Source organism: Lepidochelys kempii, chromosome 22 (assembly GCF_965140285.1).
Source record: "Lepidochelys kempii isolate rLepKem1 chromosome 22, rLepKem1.hap1, whole genome shotgun sequence".
NCBI lineage: Eukaryota > Metazoa > Chordata > Testudines > Cheloniidae > Lepidochelys > Lepidochelys kempii.
In genome coordinates, this window is record NC_136401.1 from 4,114,596 (window position 1) to 4,136,171 (window position 21,576).

General features: G+C 51.9%; 1 long non-coding RNA gene across 1 annotated transcript in view; it reads right to left on the minus strand.

Annotated features, from left to right (window-relative positions):
- Positions 1-681: 681 nt before the first annotated feature.
- The window catches only part of LOC140901720 (uncharacterized), a 36,345-nt gene continuing 15,450 nt past the window's right edge, over positions 682-21,576 (minus strand). Inside the window, exons 3-4 of the long non-coding RNA XR_012155941.1 lie at positions 10,831-10,942; positions 682-2,172 (exon numbers count right to left, since the gene is read on the minus strand). This is a non-coding gene — a long non-coding RNA (uncharacterized LOC140901720). The remainder of the gene's footprint in view (positions 2,173-10,830; positions 10,943-21,576) is intronic.

A 21,576-nucleotide genomic window follows, 5' to 3' on the forward strand; every position in this document is an offset into this window, starting at 1 on the left:
ACAGTTCGAAAGTTACTCAGTCTTGGGCCCCCTCCACGGCGATTTGTAGATTCCCCGGGCGGTGTTCCTCCAGTAGACAGCTGTTTCTCTGTCTGTTCCGGGCTTTCTTTTTCACATTCCAGGGATGCCGGAGCAGATGATAAGAAATTCTCTCAGCCGGAGATGGGTCCACAGACAAACAGCAAGCGGCTGGGTCTGGGGGCTCGGTCCTTCCACTCCCCCCCTCCGGGGAAGCAGGCCGGCAGCTCCGCCCTCTCTCGGGGGTGGGTTTCAGCTGGAGCGGCAGCAGCGTCCGAGGGCAGGCGGGGGGGGGGGGGGTGCTAACAGCCAGCCGGCAGCCAGCCAGCACTCTAGCAACAGCGGAGAAAGAAAAAAAACAACAAAAAGAAAAGAAAGAGGGGAGAGCATCTGGCCCGGTCGGGGGAAGCCGAAAGCAGGGGCAAAAGCAAGGAAAGACCAGGCCAGAGGGCAGCAGCAGGAGAGCAGGCTAAGTAGGTCCCTTTTCCCTGGGTAAGTAACAGGGAAGGGGTTTGTTTTTTTTTGAAATAGAAAAGAATTTAATTGTGTAATGCTTGCAAAGAATTACTAAAGAAAACAAAACAAACTATGCAACAAAACAACGCAAGGGTAATAGCAAGGGTGGAACTCCCTTGCTCGCCTGGGTGTTGTAGAGAAGGTATCTCTTGGGCCCGGACAGGAGCAGCGATGGGTTGAGTAGGAGGAGGGTTGATTTCAGGTGCCGGGCAGCCAGGGGCGTCGGCAATGACGGGGCCGATGTCCTGCTGGGTCTCGGGGGTTTCGGATGCCCCTCCCCCCCGGGCCACAGGGCAGTCTCTGCGGACATGCCCCGCTGAGCGGCAGAGGTAGCACCGGGCCTCTCCGGTGGAGTAAAAGACCCGATAGCGGGCTCCCTGATAGGGGACTAGGAAAGACCCCTCGAGCGCCTCTCCGTCACGTGCCCCCGCCGGCGGTAGAAGCTGCACTTGCCGGCGGAACGAAAGGACGTGACGGAGGGTGGGGTCCTTGCAGCCCAACGGGAGAGGGCTGATGACAGAGACAAGTTTCCCCAGGGTGGAGAGAGCGGGTAACAGGGCAACATTGGGCAAAAAGGGAGGAACGGAGGTGAGGACGAGGCAAACGCCCAGGTCTTCTAGCAGCTCTACGGGGACAAACACCTCCCCCACCGCCAGGCCCCTCTCCACCACCTCCTGGGTGGCAGCCTCCAAAGCTAAGAAAAAAAACGACCTTCCCATACATCTTGGAGGCTGCCACAATAGCCGTGGGTCCTACCACCTTCGCCAACGCCTGCATGTATGTCTCCACGTGGGGCGAGGCGGGCACCAGGAGGCAACGGACACCGTGCCTCCTGGTCAAGGTGGGAAAAGGGCCCCGGCCGCTGCTGATGGTAGCGGAGGCGGGGGGGGCGAGATGACGAGGCGGCAGGCAGGGGGGGAGCCCGTCACTGCCCGGGCATACGTCCTGGGGGCCGGGGGAGGGACATTCGCAGAGCTGGTGGAGGGCAACGCAGGGAGGGGCGCCACGGTCGATGACGATGTGGGGGCAGCCTCGCCCCTCTCATTCCCCACCATTGTGAGCAGGGAGAGACGGGGAGACACCAGAAGGAGGAGGGGGGAGGGGGAAGCAGATTAACCACTCCTTCCTGCTGGGCTGCAGGTGGGGTGGGGCGGAAATGCCAAATGGGGTTGACTGGGAGGGGGGAATAACAGAAATTGGGGTCCGGTGATAGGGGCAAGCTGTGAAATAAGCAGTCCGGGGGGGTGTGTAGACCCACGCACGTCTGTCCAAAGAGTCTCGTTTGGTCAGCTGTTAAGTCCGGTCCGAAAGGCAAAGTTCAAAGCAAACAGCTAGATCCGAAGGGAGATGGCAGGTTGCCAGCAGGGACGGACGGCGGGAGGGCCGTGACAGTTGTAGTAATGGGGGGGGGGGTTAGGGGCACCGATGGATCGGGGGGCAGCTCCGTGCCACACCCCCTGTGCCACCACAGACGCAATTAAAACACAGTCAAACTCCCCCCATGAGAGTAAAATTCAAAAAATTACTCAGTCTTACGGCCCCCTTCACGATGATTTGTAGCTTCCCTGGGTTATTTCTACTGTCTTCTGAAATCTTCTTCTCCAGCTGTGTTGGCTGTGTTCCAAGGCTTCCGGCAGGCTGTGAAAAATTACAGAAATTAGCTGACAGCAAAATGATGAGGTCTGGGGGCTTCCACTCCCCCCTCCGGATAGCAGGTCGGCAATCTTCCCCCCCTCCTCCAGGGGTTTCAGCTAAGGCAAATAGCTGTGCCCGGGAACAGGCGTGGGGGGGGCGGGTGCTGGCAGTACATTGGCAGCTGACCAGCACTCAGCAACAGCAGAGAAATGGCAGAAAGACAAAACGAAACAAAAAAGCGTCTGGCCCGGTCGGAGGGGGGAACTAAGGCAGGTTCAAAAAGTAAGAAAAATCCACAGGCCAGGGGGCTTTAGGAAAGAATAGAAAGCAGATAGCTGAGGAGCAAGCAAAGGACGTCCCGTTTCCCAACAGGGAAGGCTTTTTTTTTTTTTTTTTTAAAAACAGAAAAGAAGTTTATTGGTAACACTTACAAAATTACCAAAGGAAACAAAACAATGCAAAAAGAAGGTATAACACAGCAGCTTTCAGGAGGGAGAAGTGTCCAGGCTAGCCTGGGCCCAGAGCCAGGGGGCTTCCTCGACACTCGTGGTCTTCCACCCCCTCGAGTTACCTAGTGCCGAGCCCAGTGTCACCGATTATCCCTCTCCTAAGAGTGCCCGGCAAGATGGGCACTGCTGCGGGGTGGGCGGTTTAGGGGTGGGGGGGGTAGACACCCATGTATTATAGGACCCCTCCTACATGACAGTAATGATGGTATCCACAGCGGCAACAGCTGGGGCTGGCGTCTCTCGCTCTTCCCCTCAATCAAAGGGTCAGACGGAGGGAACCGGACAGGGTCACCAAGCAGAGAACCCCAGACAGCGCCCACCGCTCCTCAAAAGTGTCAAGGGAGTCGGTGGACGCCGCCCAGAGGAACTCCGCCCGGATACGTGAGTGTACTGAGGATCGGAAAAAGGCCCTACAATCGCAGGACGTTTCATGGGCCAACCTCCTCTCTCTGGTTTTATAAATGGCTGTTTTAGCTAAAGCTAGGAGAAGGTTGACCAGGAGATCCCGTGACTTTGTGGGGCCATGGATGGGAAGTGTATAGATAAAAAGGTGAGGGGAGAAATGAAGCCAAAAGCGCAATAGAATATTTGTGAGGAGCCAGAAAAGGGGCTGCAATCTGGAACACTCTAAATGTACGTGCGCCAGGGTTTCCCTCACATAACAAAAAGGGCAAGTATCCGGGATGGGGGTAAACCGTGTCAGAAAAACACGCCCGTGCTCACAGCTCTGTGAAGGAGCCACCAACTGATGTCCCTGACGGGCCTCGGGACCAAGGTGGAATACAGGCTGGCCCATTGAGGTTGCTCACCCTCCAAAGGTGGCAGGAGGTCCCGCCACTTTGTATCAGGGTGGGACACCAGGGTGTGGGCGTGAAGGGTGTGAAGCGTGAGTGTGTATAAATATTTCCGTGGTGCAATTTGAAAACTGACCGGCTGCAGTTCATGCAGCCAGCTTGCAGTGAAAGGGTGAGGGGTTTGTTGGGATCTACGGGGTAGGGGCCCAATGGAAAGGTCCGGCGGGCCTGGGGTGGAGGATGGGCGGGGTGTGCCCTCGCGCAAGGCTCGGTTGACATAAGCCCGAGCAGCAGGGGTCAAGGCGGCCTTCACCTCCTAAAGTACGCGCCGGGGGGTACGGGGGCTGGAAAGCCCCATGCACCGAGCGAGCGTCAGGGGATCCAGCCAGTCTCTCCGGTCGTAGTCCAGGAGGTCTCCAACCCTCGTGACTTCCGCCAGGACCAACCTCCGGCGCACCGAGTGGGACTCCGCCACCTGCACACGGAGCTGGGGGTTGTCTAGCAGGGGCTCCGTGAGGAGATCTGCTCCCACAGTGGCCGCCACGGACCTGGTCGTTAGAAACAGTTTCCAGGTCCGGAGGAGGTCCTGGTAGAAGACCGGCAGCCCGGAGAGGTCTCACGGAAAACCCCTCGGACAAAAATAAAAGAGCTGCCGGTCGTATCGGAGCCCTTGGACGCGGCGCAGGAAGACGTGCGCCAGTATGCTCCATGCCGAACTACTTGCACTATAGAAGAGCCTCTGCAGGGCCTGGAGGTGGAAAACGCGGACCTGAGCGTACAGACACTTCAGGCCCTGCCCTCCTTCCTTCAGGGGTAGATGAAGAACTCCAACAGGGGCCCAGTGCATTCCTGACCAGAAGAACTCTAGAATCAATCTCCGGAGGTGGGTCAGGAAACCCGGGGCCAGGGCCACGGTGTTGAGCCGGTACCAGAGCGTGGACAGGACTGGTTGGTTAAGCACCAGTGCTCTCCCTCGGAGGGGGAGACATTGGAGTAGCCTCGTCCATTTCCGGATCCGCTCTATCACCCCGGCCTCTAAATTTTGCCAGTTCTCCGGCGGGGAAGGGTGCGTGGCGGAAAGGTAAATGCCGAGATAGAGCAGTGGACCCGCACTCCACCGGATGGTCTGAAGCGCGGGTGGGAGGGAGCTCACCTGCCGCCAGTCCCCCACTGCTAAACCAGAGCTCTTGACCCAGTTGACTCGGGCGGAGGAAGCTGCCGAATAGATGGCACGAGTGGAGGCATGTCAGGCCAAGTCGCCCGGGTCCTGGACCACGAGGAGTACGTCATCAGCGTATGCCGACAGGACCAGCTGCAGCTCCGGCTCCCGCAGCACCAACCCTGTCATCCTCCTGCGGAGGAGACAGAGGAAAGGCTCGATCGCCAGAGCGTACAACTGGCCCGAGAGGGGGCACCCCTGCCGCACTCCTCGCCCAAAGCGGACCGGTTCAGTCAGGGTCCAGTTGAGCCTAACCAAACACTCTGCGGAGGCATACAGCACCCGGAGAAAACTCACAAACTGAGGTCCGAATCCAAACGCCTGCAGAGTGCTCAGGAGGTACCCATGGTCTACTCTATCGAACGCCTTCTCCTGATCAAGAGACAAGAGGGCGAACGACAGACCATCTCTCCGCCCGAGTTCCAAAAGGTCTTGGACTAGAAATAGGTTGTCAAAAATGCTGCGACCCGGGACAGTATAGGTCTGGCCTCGGTGAATCACGTCCGCCATCACAGACCCTAGACGCAGCGAGATTGCTTTCGCTACGATTTTGTAATCCGTGCTAAGGAGTGAGACGGGACGCCAGTTTCGTAGATCATAGAATCATAGAATATCAGGGTTGGAAGGGACCCCAGAAGGTCATCTAGTCCAACCCCCTGCTCAAAGCAGGACCAATTCCCAGTTAAATCATCCCAGCCAGGGCTTTGTCAAGCCTGACCTTAAAAACCTCTAAGGAAGGAGATTCTACCACCTCCCTAGGTAACGCATTCCAGTGTTTCACCACCCTCTTAGTGAAAAAGTTTTTCCTAATATCCAATCTAAACCTCCCCCCCTGCAACTTGAGACCATTACTCCTCGTTCTGTCATCTGCTACCATTGAGAACAGTCTAGAGCCATCCTCTTTGGAACCCCCTTTCAGGTAGTTGAAAGCAGCTATCAAATCCCCCCTCATTCTTCTCTTCTGCAGGCTAAAGAATCCCAGCTCCCTCAGCCTCTCCTCATAACTCATGTGTTCCAGTCCCCTAATCATTTTTGTTGCCCTTCGCTGGACTCTCTCCAATTTATCCACATCCTTCTTGAAGTGTGGGGCCCAAAACTGGACACAGTACTCCGGATGAGGCCTCACCAATGTCGAATAGAGGGGAACGATCACGTCCCTCGATCTGCTCGCTATGCCCCTACTTATACATCCCAAAATGCCATTGGCCTTCTTGGCAACAAGGGCACACTGCTGACTCATATCCAGCTTCTCGTCCACTGTCACCCCTAGGTCCTTTTCCGCAGAACTGCTGCCTAGCCATTCGGTCCCTAGTCTGTAGCTGTGCATTGGGTTCTTCCGTCCCAAGTGCAGGACCCTGCACTTATCCTTATTGAACCTCATCAGATTTCTTTTGGCCCAATCCTCCAATTTGTCTAGGTCCTTCTGTATCCTATCCCTCCCCTCCAGCGTATCTACCACTGGAGATATCGCGGAGGTTCCCCCTTCTTCGGCAACAAGGCGAGCACCGCACGCCTGCACGACAGAGGGAGGACCCCGCTCTGCAAGGACTCAGCCCAGACGGTGACTAGGTCTGGGCCGAGGATGTCCCAGAACGTGAGGTAAAACTCCACGGTCAGCCCGTCCATGCCCGGAGATTTATTGATGGTCATGTGATGGATGGCTTCCGAGAACTCGGCCAGGGTGAGAGGCAGCTCTAGTCGGTCTCGGTCGCCCACGCTGACCGTGGGGAGTTCCTCCCAGAGCACCCAGCAAGCACCAGGATCGGTCAGATCCGGGGAGAAAAGGCTTGTGTAGAAGTCACGGGCCCTCCCACACATCTCCTCCGGATCCTTGAGGGGGGTTCCGTCTTCCGCAAGAAGGCAGGTGACGTGTTTCTTGGCCCCCCTCGTTTTCTCCAGGACATAGAAGAAGCGGGAGCCGCGGTCCATCTCCCGAAGGAGGCGGATGCGGGACCGAACGAAGGCACCTCGGGCCCGGTGGTCCTTGAGGGCCCGGAGCTCCTCCCGCTTCTCCCGGCACGCTCCGCAGAGAGACGGGTCCTCGGGGTTGGCGGCCAGGCGCCTCTCCATCTCTAAGACTTCCCGTTCCAACTGCTCTTTCGCTGCATTTCGCCGTCGGCTGGTGCCCCAAGTGTAGTCACGGCAGAAGAGCTTGGCGCGCACCTTCCCGAGATCCCACCATCGCTGCAGCGAGGGAAAGGCACGCCACTGCTCTCGCCAGGCCAGCCAAAACTCCCGGAAGGACGTCACGAAGCTCTCGTCCTCCAACAGGCTGTTGTTAAAGTGCCAATAGGCCGGCCCCGGTCTCTCTGCACGGAGGGAGACCGTTATGGTGACTAAGTGATGGTCGGAGAATGGGGCTGGCCAAATGGCGGAGGAGTGGGCCTGTGAAAGATGGAAACGGGATAAGTAAATACGGTCCAACCGAGAGTGGTGTGACTGATGACCTCCACCCGGACAAAAGTGAACGTGGAAGTGTCATCTGGTTGATGGTCATGCCAGACGTCCACTAGGGAGTGATGTTCAACTATCCCTCGGAGAATATTCGCGGCGGCCGGGCTCGGCTCGGCCCCTGAGCGGTCCCGTTCCTCGAGGGTGGTGTTAAAGTCCCCTCCCAGGACCAGGCACTCGTGCGAATCTAGGGTGCCGAGAAAGTCGGATACCCGCTGATAGAATTGTGGCAGCCTTGAGCTGATTTGCGGGGCATAGATGTTAACAAGATTGACCACGAGCCTCTCCATACGGACTCGAAGGTGCAGCAGGTGGCCTGGCACGGCCTCAGTGACCCCTAGTACCTCAGGCCGTAGGTTGGGGGAGAACAGGGTCGCCACTCCAGCTTGCCAAGTCGAGAAGTGGCTAAAGTATGCCCCATCCCCCCACTCCAGCCGCCACCTGTCCTCGGCAGTCGGGTCCGTATGGGTCTCCTGCAGGAAAACTACAGAGTACCCCCCTTCCTGAAGGTCAGAGAGCACCTGGGACCTGCGGAGAGCCATCCTACAGCCCCTGGTATTCAGGGTTGCAATAATAAGAGGCGTCATGCGGAGGGCTGGGGGAGTGGGGATTTCTTGTTGGTGGGGGTGTTCAGGGCCCCCGGCGGGTTGCACAGCAACCCGTGACCCATCCCGTGGATGAGTAGATCATGTCGGAAGCCGTAGGCTCGCTCGTAGGCCGCAGCACCGCGCCTTCCTTGCCCCCTGCCCTCCTGTATAAGGGTCCTTGTGGCCTGGAGGATTTGGTCAAAGTCCCCCCATAGCTGAAGAGCCAGCTGTACCCTATTGCGGGCGCCACGGGTGTGTTCTAGGAACTTCCGTAGTGCATGCCGCAGCTCATGGGGGGGTGGGGTTACAATTTCCGGGGTATTCCCTGGTGGAACTCTTAATACAGCCTCGTGGTCCGCTAAGGCGGGTAGACAGGGTGCGGACCACCGATGGGGCGTCTGACAGGCTGGGGTTATTAAGTTCATTTCACGCCTTGGGGTGGAAGGGGATGGCAGGGAGAAAATTGCAACGCCTAATGGGTCGCGACTAGAAAGTGCAAAGACTGCTCCCTGGGGGGAATCTGCGAAAGGTGGGAAGGAAATAACCCCGGGGTGGCATTAGCATTGCAGGAGGACGGGAATTGGGCAGTGACAGGGGTGGGGACAGGGTCAGGGGTAAGGCTCTGGGGTTCAGGAGGCAAGCAGCTAAAGGAAAGTGCCTCCTGAGCAGAGTCAAGGGTTAAAGGGTAAAAGAGGGCTAGGCACTGGCTCCATGGTGGTCTTAGCGGCCATGGCATCAGGTGGTGGACCACCTTCTGCAGGGTGCTCGCCCGGGAAGGCAATTAGGGGGAGGGAGCATGGGGAAAAGGGGGCTGGGGTAAGGTTGCCCAGCTCGAGGCCAGCCGGCAGTAGATCATCCTCTCCCTGGGTGACCGGGGTCAAATCTAGGGCCTCAATCTCCGCATACACGGGGGAGAGGCCAGCTCCTGCTACCCCGGGGCCTCTCCTCTAGGGCCCGCCTCAACGGTCGCCTCGGGGTCCACGGGGGGTTCAGGTAGTGTCCAGGCAGAAGGCGTCCTCAGGAGTCTCGGAGGGGAGGGTCTCCCATGGAGGGGGGATTCTGCCCTCCAATGCCAGTCCGTCTTCCCCTCCCGACACCAGCAGACGGATCTCACTCGTGGCCGTAGAGGGAGGCTCAATATCAGTGCCTCCTTTCCTGATCTTCCGGGGGGCTTCTGCATCGGATGGATGCAGCGGAGCTCGAGCCTTCCGCTTGCCTCACTTCCCCTGGACTAGGGTCCAGTCCTCCATAGTGTCATCTGGGGGTTGGTTAGCAGGGGTCATGTCGGGGGGCGGAGGCGATGGTTCAGGGGTTCGGGGGGGTAGTGGTGAGGCAGCATGAGGGGCGGGGGTTTCTCCTTGCGGCGGGCCCTCTCCTATACCTGGTAATATTCTTGCCACACCCTCCTCCATAGGCTCTGCTGGATTGGTAATAGCAAGGGTGGAACTCCCTTGCTCGCCCGGGCGTTGTAGGGAAGGTATCTCTTGGGCCCAGACGGGAGCAGCGATGGGTCGAGTAGGAGGAGGGTTGGTTTCAGGCGCCGGGCAGCCAGGGGCGTCGGCAGCGACGGGGCCGATGTCCTGCCGGGTCTCGGGGGTTTCGGGTGCCCCTCCCCCCCGGGCCAAAGGGCAGTCTCTGCGGACATGCCCCGCTGAGCGGCAGAGGTAGCACCGGGCCTCTCCGGTGGAGTAAAAGACCCGATAGCGGGCTCCCTGGTAGGGGACTAGGAAAGACCCCTCGAGCGCCTCTCCGTCACGTGCCCCCGCCGGCGGTAGAAGCTGCACTTGCCGGCGGAACGAAAGGACGTGACGGAGGGTGGGGTCCTTGCAGCCCAACGGGAGAGGGCTGATGACAGAGACAAGTTTCCCCAGGGTGGAGAGAGCGGGCAACATTGGGTAAGAAGGGAGGAACGGAGGTGAGGATGAGGCAAATGCCCAGGTCTTCTAGCGGCTCTAGGGGGACAAAATCCCCCTCCACCGCCAGGCCGCTCTCCACCACCTCCTGGGCGGAAGCCTCCGAGGCTAAGAAAAAAACGACCTTCCCATACATCTTGGAGGCCGCCCCAATAGCCGTGGGTCCTACCACCTTTGCCAACGCCTGCACGTATGTCTCCACGTGGGGCGAGGCGGGCACCAGGAGGCAACGGACGCCGTGCTTCCTGGTCAAGGCGGGGAAAGGGCCTCGGCCGCTGGTGACGGTGGCGGACGCGGGGCGAGATGACGAGGCAGCAGGCAGGGGGGAACCCGTCACCGCCCAGGCATACATCCTGGGGGCCGGAGGATGGACAATCGCAGAGCTGGTGGAGGGAAACGCAGGGAGGGGTGCCACGGTTGATGACGAGGCCACAGCGGTGGGGGCAGCCCCTGCCATGGAGGGTGTAGTGGTTTTAGCGGGACCCTTTCCTTTCTTCCCGCCCTGGCCCTTGTGGCCAGCTGGGGGGGTTTCCTAGAATCTGGGGGGGGGGTGGGCGCAGCAGCAGCAATCCCCCGGTGCCTCCTGCCGCCGGTGCCCCAGCGGAGGGGGTGGCAAGTATCTTAACAATAGTGGGGGGGGACCTTGGGGGTCGGGCAGGGGGGGAAGGGCAACTGATTTTGTTGGAGGGGCCTCGCCCCTCTCATTCCCCGCCATTGTGAGCAGGGAGAGACAGGGAGACACCGGAAGGAGGAGGAGGGAGGGGGAAGCAGAGTAACCGCTCCTCCCTGCTGGGCTGCAGGTGGGGGGGGAATGATGAAGGGGTTGGACTTGGAGGGGGGGGGGGAAACAAATCAGGGTCCGGTAATAGGGGCAAGCTGTGATATAAGCAATCCGGGGGGGGGGGTGGCGCAGACCCTCGCACGTTTGTCCAAAGAGTCTCGTTTGGTCGGCTGTTATATCCGGTCCGAAAGGCAAAGTTCAAAGCGAACAGCTGGATCCGAAGGGAGATGGCAGGTTGCCAGCAGGGAAGGACAGCGGGGGTGCCATGACAGTTGTAGTAATGGTGAGGGGGTGGGCACCGATGGATCGGGGGGGGGGGGGCTCCATGCCACACCCCCTGTGCCGCCACAAATGCAAGTAAACCACAGTCAAACTCCCCCCCACGAGAGTATAATTCAGAAAATTACTCAGTCTTACGGCCCCCTTCACGATGATTTGTAGCTTCCCCGGATTATTTCTCCTGTCTTCTGAAATCTTCTTCTCCAGCTGTGTTGGCTGTGTTCCAAGGCTTCCGGCCGGCTGAAAAAAATTACAAAAATAAGCTGACAGCAAAACGGCTGGGTCTGGGGGCTTCCACTCCCCTCTCCGGATGGCAGGTCGGCAATCTCCCCCCCCCCCCCGGGGATTTCAGCTGAGGCAAATAGCTGTGCCTGGGAACAGGCATGGGGGGGGGGGGGTGCTGGTGCCAATTTGGCAGCTGACCAGCACTCAGCAGCAACAGAGAAATGGCAGAAAAACGAAACGAAAACAAAAAAGCGTCTGGCCCAATTGGGGGGGGGGGGGTGGAAACTAAGGCAGGTTCAAAAAGTAAGAAAAATCCAGGCCAGGGGGTTTTAGGAAAGAATAGAAAGCAGATAGCTGAGGAGCAAGCAAAGGACATTCCGTTTCCCAACAGGGAAGGCTCCAGAATAATCAGGAACCTTCTGGAGACAATTAAGACTGGCTGCAGGTGTTCTAATCAGCCTATCAAGAAGCTGCTAGAATCAATTAAGGCAGGCTAATCAGGGCACCTGGGTTTTAAAAAGGAGCTCACTTCAGTTTGTGGTGTGTGTGTGAGAAGCTGGGAGCAAGAGGCACTAGGAGCTGAGAGTGAGAACATAGACTGAGGTGTACAAGCATTATCAGACACCAGGAGGAAGGTCCTGTGGTAAGGATAAAGAAGGTGTTGGGAGGAGGCCATGGGGAAGTAGCCCAGGGAGTTGTAGCTGTCACACAGCTGTTCCCGGAGGCATTCTAGACAGCTGTATTCCACAGGGCCCTGGGCTGGAACCCAGAGTAGAGGGTGGGCCCGGGTTCCCCCCAAATCCTCCCAACTCCTGGTCAGACACCGGAGGAGTTGACCTGGACCGTGGGTTCAGAAAAATGGCCAAGCTGAGGGCTGCTGTGAAGCTCCAAGGTGAGCAAATCTGCCAATAAGCACAAGACCCACCAAGAACTTTGTCACAGTTGGTATTTTATTGTTGTTTAACAGTGTGATTAAAACTGAATTAAATCACAACTTTTTTTTAAACCCCACGATTAATTACAATTTTTTTTTAATTGTTTGAAAGCCCAAGAAGGAAGTTATGAGCAATATTTGCCCTGAGGATATGCCACCTGCTGGGGACAATCCTGAACCCAGAGATCTCACAAGGTCTTTGTTGGGAATCCGAGCAGTTTCCTTCAGGCACAGTTTAACGACCCCTCACCTGTGCAGATGCCTCTCAGGATCTCTCTTTCCTCTGAGCCCTGGAGATCTGTGGACAAAGGCTCTTCCTCTTTGTCATAAATATAAAGGGAAGGGTAAACCCCTTTAAAATCCCTCCTGGCCAGAGGAAAAATCCTTTCACTTGTAAAGGGTTAAGAACCTAAAGGTAACCTCGCTGGCACCTAACTAAAATGACCAATGAGGAGACAAAATACTTTCAAAAGCTGGGAGGAGGGAGAAAAACAAAGGGTCTGGGGCTGTCTGTGTGGTGCTTTTGCCGGGGACAGAACAGGAATGGAGTCTTAGAACTTAGTAAGTAATCTAGCTAGATATGCGTTAGATTATGATTTCTTTAAATGGCTGGGAAAATAAGCTGTGCTGAATAGAATGACTATTCCTGTCTGTATGTCTTTTTGTAACTTAAGGTTTTGCCTAGAGGGATTCTCTATGTTTTGAATCTAATTACCCTGTAAGGTATTTACCATCCTGATTTTACAGAGGTGATGGTGTAAAACATTTTGATTAAATGACAGGTTTCAGAGTAGTAGCCGTGTTAGTCTGTATTCGCAAAAAGAAAAGGAGTACTTGTGGCACCTTAGAGACTAACCAATTTATTTGAGCATAAGCTTTCGTGAGCTACAGCTCACAGAATGCGTCCGATGAAGTGAGCTGTAGCTCACAAAAGCTTATGCTCAAATAAATTGGTTAGTCTCTAAGGTGCCACAAGTACTCCTTTTCTTATTTTGATTAAAAATTTCTACCAGCTAGTCACCATGTGCTTTAGTCAAGGAGACACTGGTGCCAGCCAGGGGGTGCTGGACCCCTAGCTGTGTCCCAGGCCCTATCCCCCACTCCACCCCTTTCCCCAAGTTCCCACACCCACCTCCACCCCACCTCTTCCTGCCCCCTCCCCCGAGTGAGCTGTGTCGTCACTCCTCCCCCCACCCAAGCCTCCTGCGTATTGCAAAACAGCTGAGCGTGGTGGGCAAGAGCACAGGGAGGGAGGAGGCGGCAGCACTGCGGGAGGGAGGGGTGAGGCTGCGCATCATGTCCTCACCCCTTCCCCTCCCCACCAAGAGCCTCCTCAATGCCACGAAACAGCTGATTGTGGCAGGCAGGAGGCGCTAGGAGAGGAAGGGGACAGTACGCCACATCCTCACTCCTCTGCCCTTCCCCCACCCCAGGCTCCTGAACACCGCAAAACAGCTGATCACAGTGGGCAGGAGGCATTGGGGGAGGGAGGAGGTGCTGATTGGGGGGGGGGCCGCCGGCAGGCAGGAGGCATTGTGGGAGATAGAACGAGCTGATGGGGGGGGGGGGCGCCGGCAGGTGGGAGGCATTGGGGGAGGGGCGGGGGGCTGATAGGGCTGCTGGAGGGTGCTGAGCACCCACCATTTTTCCCCCCAGAGTCAGCTCCTGGCAGGAGCCACATATTATCTTCTGAAGAGCCGCATGTGGCTCCGGAGCCACAGGTTGGCCACCCCTGACCTATGTGTTTTGTAGAAGTTAGTTATAAAAGACTAGATAATATAGTGTATTTTGGAGCTGTCCTCTTAAGCTATCTTGGGAGATGTTTTTCCTGATATCCTTTCTCCCCGGTGGGTGAGCAACTGGCCATTGTGAATCTGCTGATAATTACTCAATACTGTTCCAGATGTTAGGTAAATATCTGGGATGTTCTAAACCTATTGCTTATGTCTGTGTTTCCTTAAATCTAATAAACTGCAGTGTTAGACAAGAGCATGCTTCCTTGCATTTAATTCTGGATCAGACAGAATTGCTGTGTTCCTATTGATTTATTAGTGACACCACATAGGGTGAAATAGTTAAGTTGCCCCTGCTGTGGGTTCTGAAAAGCCCGGATAACAACAGGACCAAGTAAACTTAGACCATCCCTCACAGGTGTTTGTCTAACCTGCTTTTTAAAACGTCCAATTATGGGGAATCCACAACTTCACTTGGAAGCCTATTCCACAGCATAACTACCCTTATAGATTGAAACTTTTTCCTAATATCTAACCTAAATCTCCATTGCTGCATAGGAAGCTCATTAAGGACCTGGCTGAAGAGACAGGAGAAGGAGTAATGGGCTTGAATTGCAGCAAGAGAGACTTAGGCTAGACATTAGTAAAACCTTCACAACTGTAAGAATCGTTAAGCAGTGGAACAAATTACCTAGGCTGGTTGTGGAATCTCTGTCACTGGAGGTTTTTAAGAACAGGTTGGAAAAACTCTTGTAGGGGATGGCCTAGATAATACTTAGTCCTTCCTCAGCTCAAAGGAATGAACTAGATGACCTTCAAGGTCTCTTCCAGTCCTGCATTACTATTAGGGCTGTTGATTAATCACAGTTAACTCATGCAATTAACTCAAAAAAAGGGTGACTAAAAAAATCGCAATTAATCGCCATTTTAAATGCACTGTTAAACAATAGAATGCCAACTGAAATTTGTTAAATATTTTTGAATGTTCTTCTACATTTTCAAATATATTGATTTCAATTACAACACAGAATACAAAGTGTACAGTGCTCACTTTATATTTTTCACTACAAATATTTGCACTGTAAAAATGATAAACAAAAGAAATAATATTTTTCAATTCACCTCATAAGTACTGTAGTGCAATCTCTATCGTGAAAGTGCAACTTACAAATATATATTTTATTACATTGTTTTGTTTTTGAGTGCAGTTATGTAAAACTTTAGAGTCTACAAGTCCACTCAGTCCTACTTCTGGTTCAGCCAATCTCTAAGACAAACAAGTTTGTTTATATGGCTTCCTGTGGTGGAGTTCTTCATATTCCCCCTACCGTCTCCAAGGATGTTAAATTTAATTACATTATCATCTCTATTACTAAGTGGTTCAGCTGTATTCACCTTTTGGATCACATCTTGTGTGCCACTTAGGACTAAATCAAGACTTGCCTCTCCCTTTGTGGTTCCCAGGACTAGCTGCTCAATCATTAATGGTATCTAAAAGCTTTATCTCTGGATCCCGTCCTGAGGTGACATGTACCCAGTAAACATGGGATAGTTGATATCCCCAATTATTACTGAGTTTTCTATTTTTATAGCCTCTCTAATCTCCCTAAGCATCTCATAATTACCATCACCATCCTGGGCATATTCCTACTGCCATACTCTCATTATTCAAGCATGGAATTTCTATCTGATTTTATGGCACAGTTTCATTCATTTAAACTTGGTTTTACTATATTTGACTGTTTTCTTTTACATATAGTGACACTGCCCCATCAGCACAATCTACTCTGTCATTCCTATCTAGTTTGAATCTTGGTATTACCATGTCCCACTGATTATCATCATTCCACAAAGTTTCTGTAATACTTATTATATCAATATCAACGATGAGTCAAAGCGACTGAAATTCACATGTGCAACAAGATGAAGGTCTTTTAACAGCTAGAGTGTTTCCAGCAATCTAATGTCACAGTAATTAGCGTGTTCTCTTGGTCTGGCCATGGCCACTGAACCTGAGCTACATCAGACATTTGAGTCTGAGCCCTATCACTGACAACTTTCTGACAATGTGTTGTGGATTTTGCTTACATTCTGAAGGAGTTTCTGTTAGGATAAAGATATTCAGGCCTGTCTGCAAAGGCCTGTACTTTAAGAATTTAGGTGTATTATCACTTGGCTAGTTCTAGAGGTATAAAAGAGAGAATCAAAATCACTATCTGCTGGTGTAAGGGCCTTCTCTTACTGTGACAGTCTGAGGCCCTGTTCTTAGGCTAAGGCCTTTGGCTAAGCAGCAGAGGCAGCCATAAGCTAGGAAGCGAACAGTCACATTGAAATAAGGTGCTATTGAGCTGTTAGGCACTATCAGGACAGAATTGTATTCCTATCACCTCCAGAGAAAGGGAAGTGCCTAGAAAATGTAAAAGGAAACTTAGTTTGATAGCATCCTGTCTGGCAAGAACTCACTTATCAATAGCTGGGATGTGAAATCCTCACTTCGGTATTGTTTTGTCATTATAGTTCCCACTTTGCTATTGTTTGTCTGTATAATCTCTCTGGTTCTGTGATTGTTCCTGTCTGCTGTATAATTAATTTTGCTGGGTATAAACTAATTAAGGTGGTAGGATATAATTGGTTACATAATCATGTTACAATATGTTAGGATTGGTTAGTTAAATTTCAGGAAAATGATTGGTTAAGGTATAGCTAAGCAGAACTCAAGTTTTACTATATAATCTGTAGTCAATGAGGAATTGGGTGGGGGTGTGGGGGAGATGGGAACAGGGAATGGGGGTAAGAAAATTGGAATCATGTTTTCCTAAGGGTAGGAATGGGAACAGGGACACAGGTGTAAGGCTCTGTGGGTCAGAGCTGGGAAGGAGGATACTAAGGAAGGAAACTGGAATCATGCTTGCTGGAAGTTCACCCCAATAAACATTGAATTGTTTGCACCTTTGGACTTCGGGTATTGTTGCTCTCTGTTCATGCAAGAAGGACCAGGGAAGTAAGTGGGTGAAGGAATAAGCCCCCTAACAGTTTCTCTTAGAAGTTTTGTCCTTGTATCAATATTTGTGTGTTAAGAACAATGTTTTGAGGTGGTCTCAAATCTACATGGAGATATGGGACTAATTACGCATTTTGCAGCATTGCTCTGTCAGTTAATGGTGTGAAAAAATCACAAAAGCTCTAATGTAGACAGTTATAGAAACAAAAGTCCAATTAAACGAAATCTAGGAAATTAAATGTCCATAAGTAAAGATTTTAGTAAAGCTTTTGATACTGTCTCACATGACCTTCTCATAAACTAGGGAAATGCAACCTAGATGGAGTTACTATAAGGTGGATGCATAACTTGTTGGAAAACCATTCCCAGAGAGTAGTTATAAGTGGTTCACAGTCATGCTGGAAGGGTATAACAAGTGGGGTCCCACGGGGATCAGTTCTGGATCCGGGTCTGTTCAATATCTTCATCAATGATTTAGATAATGGCATAGAGAGTTCACTTATAAAGTTTGCAGACGATACCAAGCTGGGAGGGATTGCAAGTGCTTTGCAGGATAGGATTATAATTCAAAATGATCTGGACAAACTGGAGAAATGGTTTGAAGTAAATAGGATGAAATTCAATAAGGACAAATGCAAAGTACTCCACTTAGGAAGGAACAATCAGTTGCACACATACAAAATGGGAAATGACTGCCTAGGAAGGAGTACTGTAGAAAGGGATCTGGGGGGCTATAGTGAACCACAAGCTAAATATGAGTCAACAGTGTTGCAAAAAAAGCAAACATCATTCGGGATGTATTAGCAGGAGTGTTGTAAGCAAGACACGAGAATTAATTCTTCCACTCTTCTCTACATTGATATGGCCTCAACTGGAGTATTGTGTCCAGTTCTGGGCACCACATTTCAGGAAAGATGTGGACAAATTAGAGGAAGTCCAGAGAAGAGCAACAAAAATGATCACAGGTCATGTTTTCTAGACCTTTAAGGGAAGATTGAAAAATTGGGTTTGTTTAGTCTGGAGAAGAGTGAGAGGGGACGTGATAACTGTTTTCAAGTACATAAAAGGTTGTTACAAGGAGGAGGGAGAAAAAATGTTCCTTTTAACCTCTGAGAATAGGACAAGAAACAATGGGCTTAAATTGCAGCAAGGGTGGCTTAGGTTGGACATTAGGAAAAACTTCCTAACTCAGAGTGGTTAAGCACTGGAATAAATTGACTAGGGAGGTTGTGGAATCGCCATCATTGGGGATTTTTAAGAGCATGTTGGACAAACACCTGTCAGGGATGGTCTAGATAATACTTAGTCCTGCCTTGGGTGCAGGGCACTGGACTAGATGACTTCTCAAGATCCCTTCCAGTCCTATGATTCTATAAACTACATTAAAGCAGTGTTAAGGTTGCCTAGTTCTGCCTCTTGTCCTTCCAGCATATGAAGAGTGGTGAAAGTTAAAACATCTGACAACCAGCAAATAAACTATACACCACACCTGCAAAAGGAAGCTTAACTCTGCCCCTACTCTCTAACCATGGAGCCAGTAAATGTCACTGGGAATAGGTCAGTAAGGGTGATGCAAAGGTTTACCAACTAACCAGGGAAGTGATAAATTTTCCATCTCTTGAAGTCTTCAACGCAACATTGGATGCCTTTCTGGAAGATATTTTCATCAAAACACAAGGTATTCAGCTCACTTCAATGGTAACTGGATGAAACTGTATAGCTTGTATTAAGAGAAGGTCAGACTAGATGACCTAATAGTATCTCCTGGCCTTAAAATGTACTGATCAGAGAACATGCCATGTTTGTGTTGTGTTTGACAGATTTGAATTCCACCACTTATCTCCATGCACTTCAGCTATGCACACTGTGTCAGCTGTAGCTTTACATGAACAGTGGAGGGAACAGTTGGAGCAGCTTGGCAGAACTGTGATGAGAATCACAGAATATCAGGGTTGGAAGGGACCTCAGGAGGTCATCTAGTCCAACCCCCTGCTCAAAGCAGGACCGATCCCCAATTAAATCATCCCAGCCAGGGCTTTGTCAAGCCTGACCTTAAACTTCTGAGGAAGGAGATTCCATCACCTCCCTAGGTAACGCATTCCAGTGTTTCACCACCCTCCTAGTGAAAAAGTTTTTCCTAATATCCAACCTAAACCTGCAACTTGAGACCATTACTCCTCGTCCTGTCATCTTCCACCACTGAGAACAGTCTAGAGCCATCCTCTTTGGAACCCCCTTTCAGGTAGTTGAAAGCAGCGATCAAATCCCCCCTCATTCTTCTCTTCCGTAGACTAAACAATCCCAGTTCCCTCAGCCTCTCCTCATAAGTCATGTGTTCCAGTCCCCTAATCATTTGTTGCCCTCCGCTGGACTCTTTCCAATTTTTCACGTTCTTCTTGTAGTGTGGGGCCCAAAACTGGACAAAGTACTCCAGATGAGACCTCACCAGTGTCGAATAGAGGTGTTGGAGACCCCAGGGCATGGCCACTAGTTAAGTTGAGGGGATGGAAGGCCTCCCTGCTGAAGGCCTAAGGGCTTCTTCTCAACCCCCCTTAATAGAATTCAGGCCTGGCTGGTTTGAGTAAGCGCTTTTGCTCTTAAAAGAATGTTGCAGCCGCAGATAATGCCTTATAGTGTAAGGTTTGCTGACGCCAAGTTAAAGATAAAAGGAGACGGCTACAAGGCCAGACAGAATGTGCTGGTTGTTTAAGTTGCTAGGAATGCTTGTTAGAGATTGTAGGAAATAAACATTGTTGTAACCCATATAAGGAAGGCAGAGTATTTGTGCAAAGTTTTAATTGGCTGATGTGTAGTGCAGTAGCATTAAGGAATATAAAAGTGTGCGTAATGACCTGCTCTGGTGTGCAGGATTTGAGATTCTATTCTCCCTGTACCTTGTTTGCAGCTGCAAATAAACTTTTCTGCTTCTCCACCCCGTTGCGATTGAGTGAAGCACACCGGGTAACGAACCCCTGCTGTTTTGCCTCTCGGCACTGAGTGCCGGCAACAGAGGGGAACGATCACGTCCCTCGATCTGCTGGCAATGCCTCTACTTATACATCCCAAAATGCCATTGGCCTTCTTGGCAACAAGGGCACACTGCTGACTCATATCCAGCTTCTCGTCCACTGTCACCCCTAGGTCCTTTTCTGCAGAACTGCTACCGAGCCATTCGGTCCCTAATCTGTAGCGGTGCATTGGTTTCTTCCGTCCTAAGTGCAGGACTCTGCACTTGTCCTTGTTGAACCTCATCAGATTTCTTTTGGCCCAATCCTCCAATTTGTCTAGGTCCCTCTGTATCCTATCCCTACCCTCCAGCGTATTTACCTCTCCTCCCAGTTTAGTGTCATCTGCAAACTTGCTGAGGGTGCAAGCCACATCATCCTCAAGATCATTTATGAAGATATTAAACAAAACCGGCCCCAGGACTGACCCTTGGGGCACTCCACTTGATACCAGCTGCCAACTAGACATGAAGCCATTGTTCACTACCCGTTGAGCCCGACAATCTAGCCAACTTTTTATCCACCTTGGAGTGCATTCATCCACTCCATACTTCTTTCACTTGCTGGCAAGAATACTGTGGGAGACAGTGTCAAAAGCTCTGCTAAAGTCAAGGCACAACAAGTCCACTGCTTTCCCTTCATCCACAGAGCCAGTTATCTCATCATAGAAGGCAATTAGATTAGTCAGGCATGACTTGCCCTTGGTGAATCCATGCTGACTGTTCCTGATCACTTTCCTCTCATGTAAGTGCTTCAGAATTGATTCCTTGAGGACCTGCTCCATGATTTTTCCAGGGACTTAGGTGAGGCTGACTGGCCTGTAGTTCCCAGGATCCTCCTTCTTCCCTTTTTTAAAGATGGGCACTACATTAGCCTGAAGAGAGGTGCATGTGAGTCTTGAAGGAACAGGTATTCCTCACATCAGTGCTAAGTGTTGTAGGTTGTGTCAATGAAGGTGCACAGGGTATGTTCTTTCCACAAGGGTTGTCAGCAGTCTGATGGCATATGTGCTAATGGTCTCCAATGCTCAGTGACGGTAAGTAAAGGAATCTGGAGTGCAAGGGTAAAGTGGTGGTGACATTAGGAAAGTCTGAGATAGTGAGCAGTAGACTCAGTGTTTGAGTACAGGCCAGGGGTAGGTAGCTTCTGTTCCCTGGACTGGACCTAACCAAGTTTTGCCTTTGCAAAGAGAAAGTGTTGGACTTACTGTAATCCTGCTCCTGTCCTCTGTTTGCTCTGCCCTGCTACACAACACTTTGGAAAGTGTTCATATGCGTCTCATTGGCCTGTTGGAGTGTTGCTGAAAAAGGGCACAACTGAGGTTGCATTGAGGGGTGTTGTGAACCTCAACTCTTCTTTCCCCTTCAATAACCAAGGGGACAGGAATCCTTACCCAGCGAGGTCAAATTCTCATAGTTCTCCTGCATTACATCTCTGTAGAAGGCTCTCTGAGCAGGGTCCAGCAGAGCCCACTCGTCTACAGTGAAATACACAGCCACCTCCTCTAAGGCTATTGGCCCCTGAAAGAGCAATAGCCCCTCACTCGGTACCTGCTGCGTACTGTAATAAACTCAGGACAGACAGCTGCAAGGGGGAGTAGAAAACAGTCCCAGAAGTTTAAAAGGCCCACGTCCCTATCAACTGAGGAGAGGACCACAGGTCAATCAGGTTCAGGTGAGAAGGGGTTATCAGAGAACCAGTTAGGATCAGCTGAGAGGGAATTACCTGAGGTAACCTGAGGTTGATTAGTAGGGGTTGTGATGGTCCCTCATACGTATACTAGACCAGTTAAAATGAATGGCATAGAGACCACTGTGTTAGTGGACTCGGGAAAGCTGGTCAGGCAAGACCAACTATCTCAGGCCAAGTACACAGGAATATCCTGTATACATAGAGATGTCACTTACTACCCGACCATCCCAGTAAAAATAGAAGTCCTGGGAAACCCCACTAAGGTGACAGTGGGAGTAGTCCTG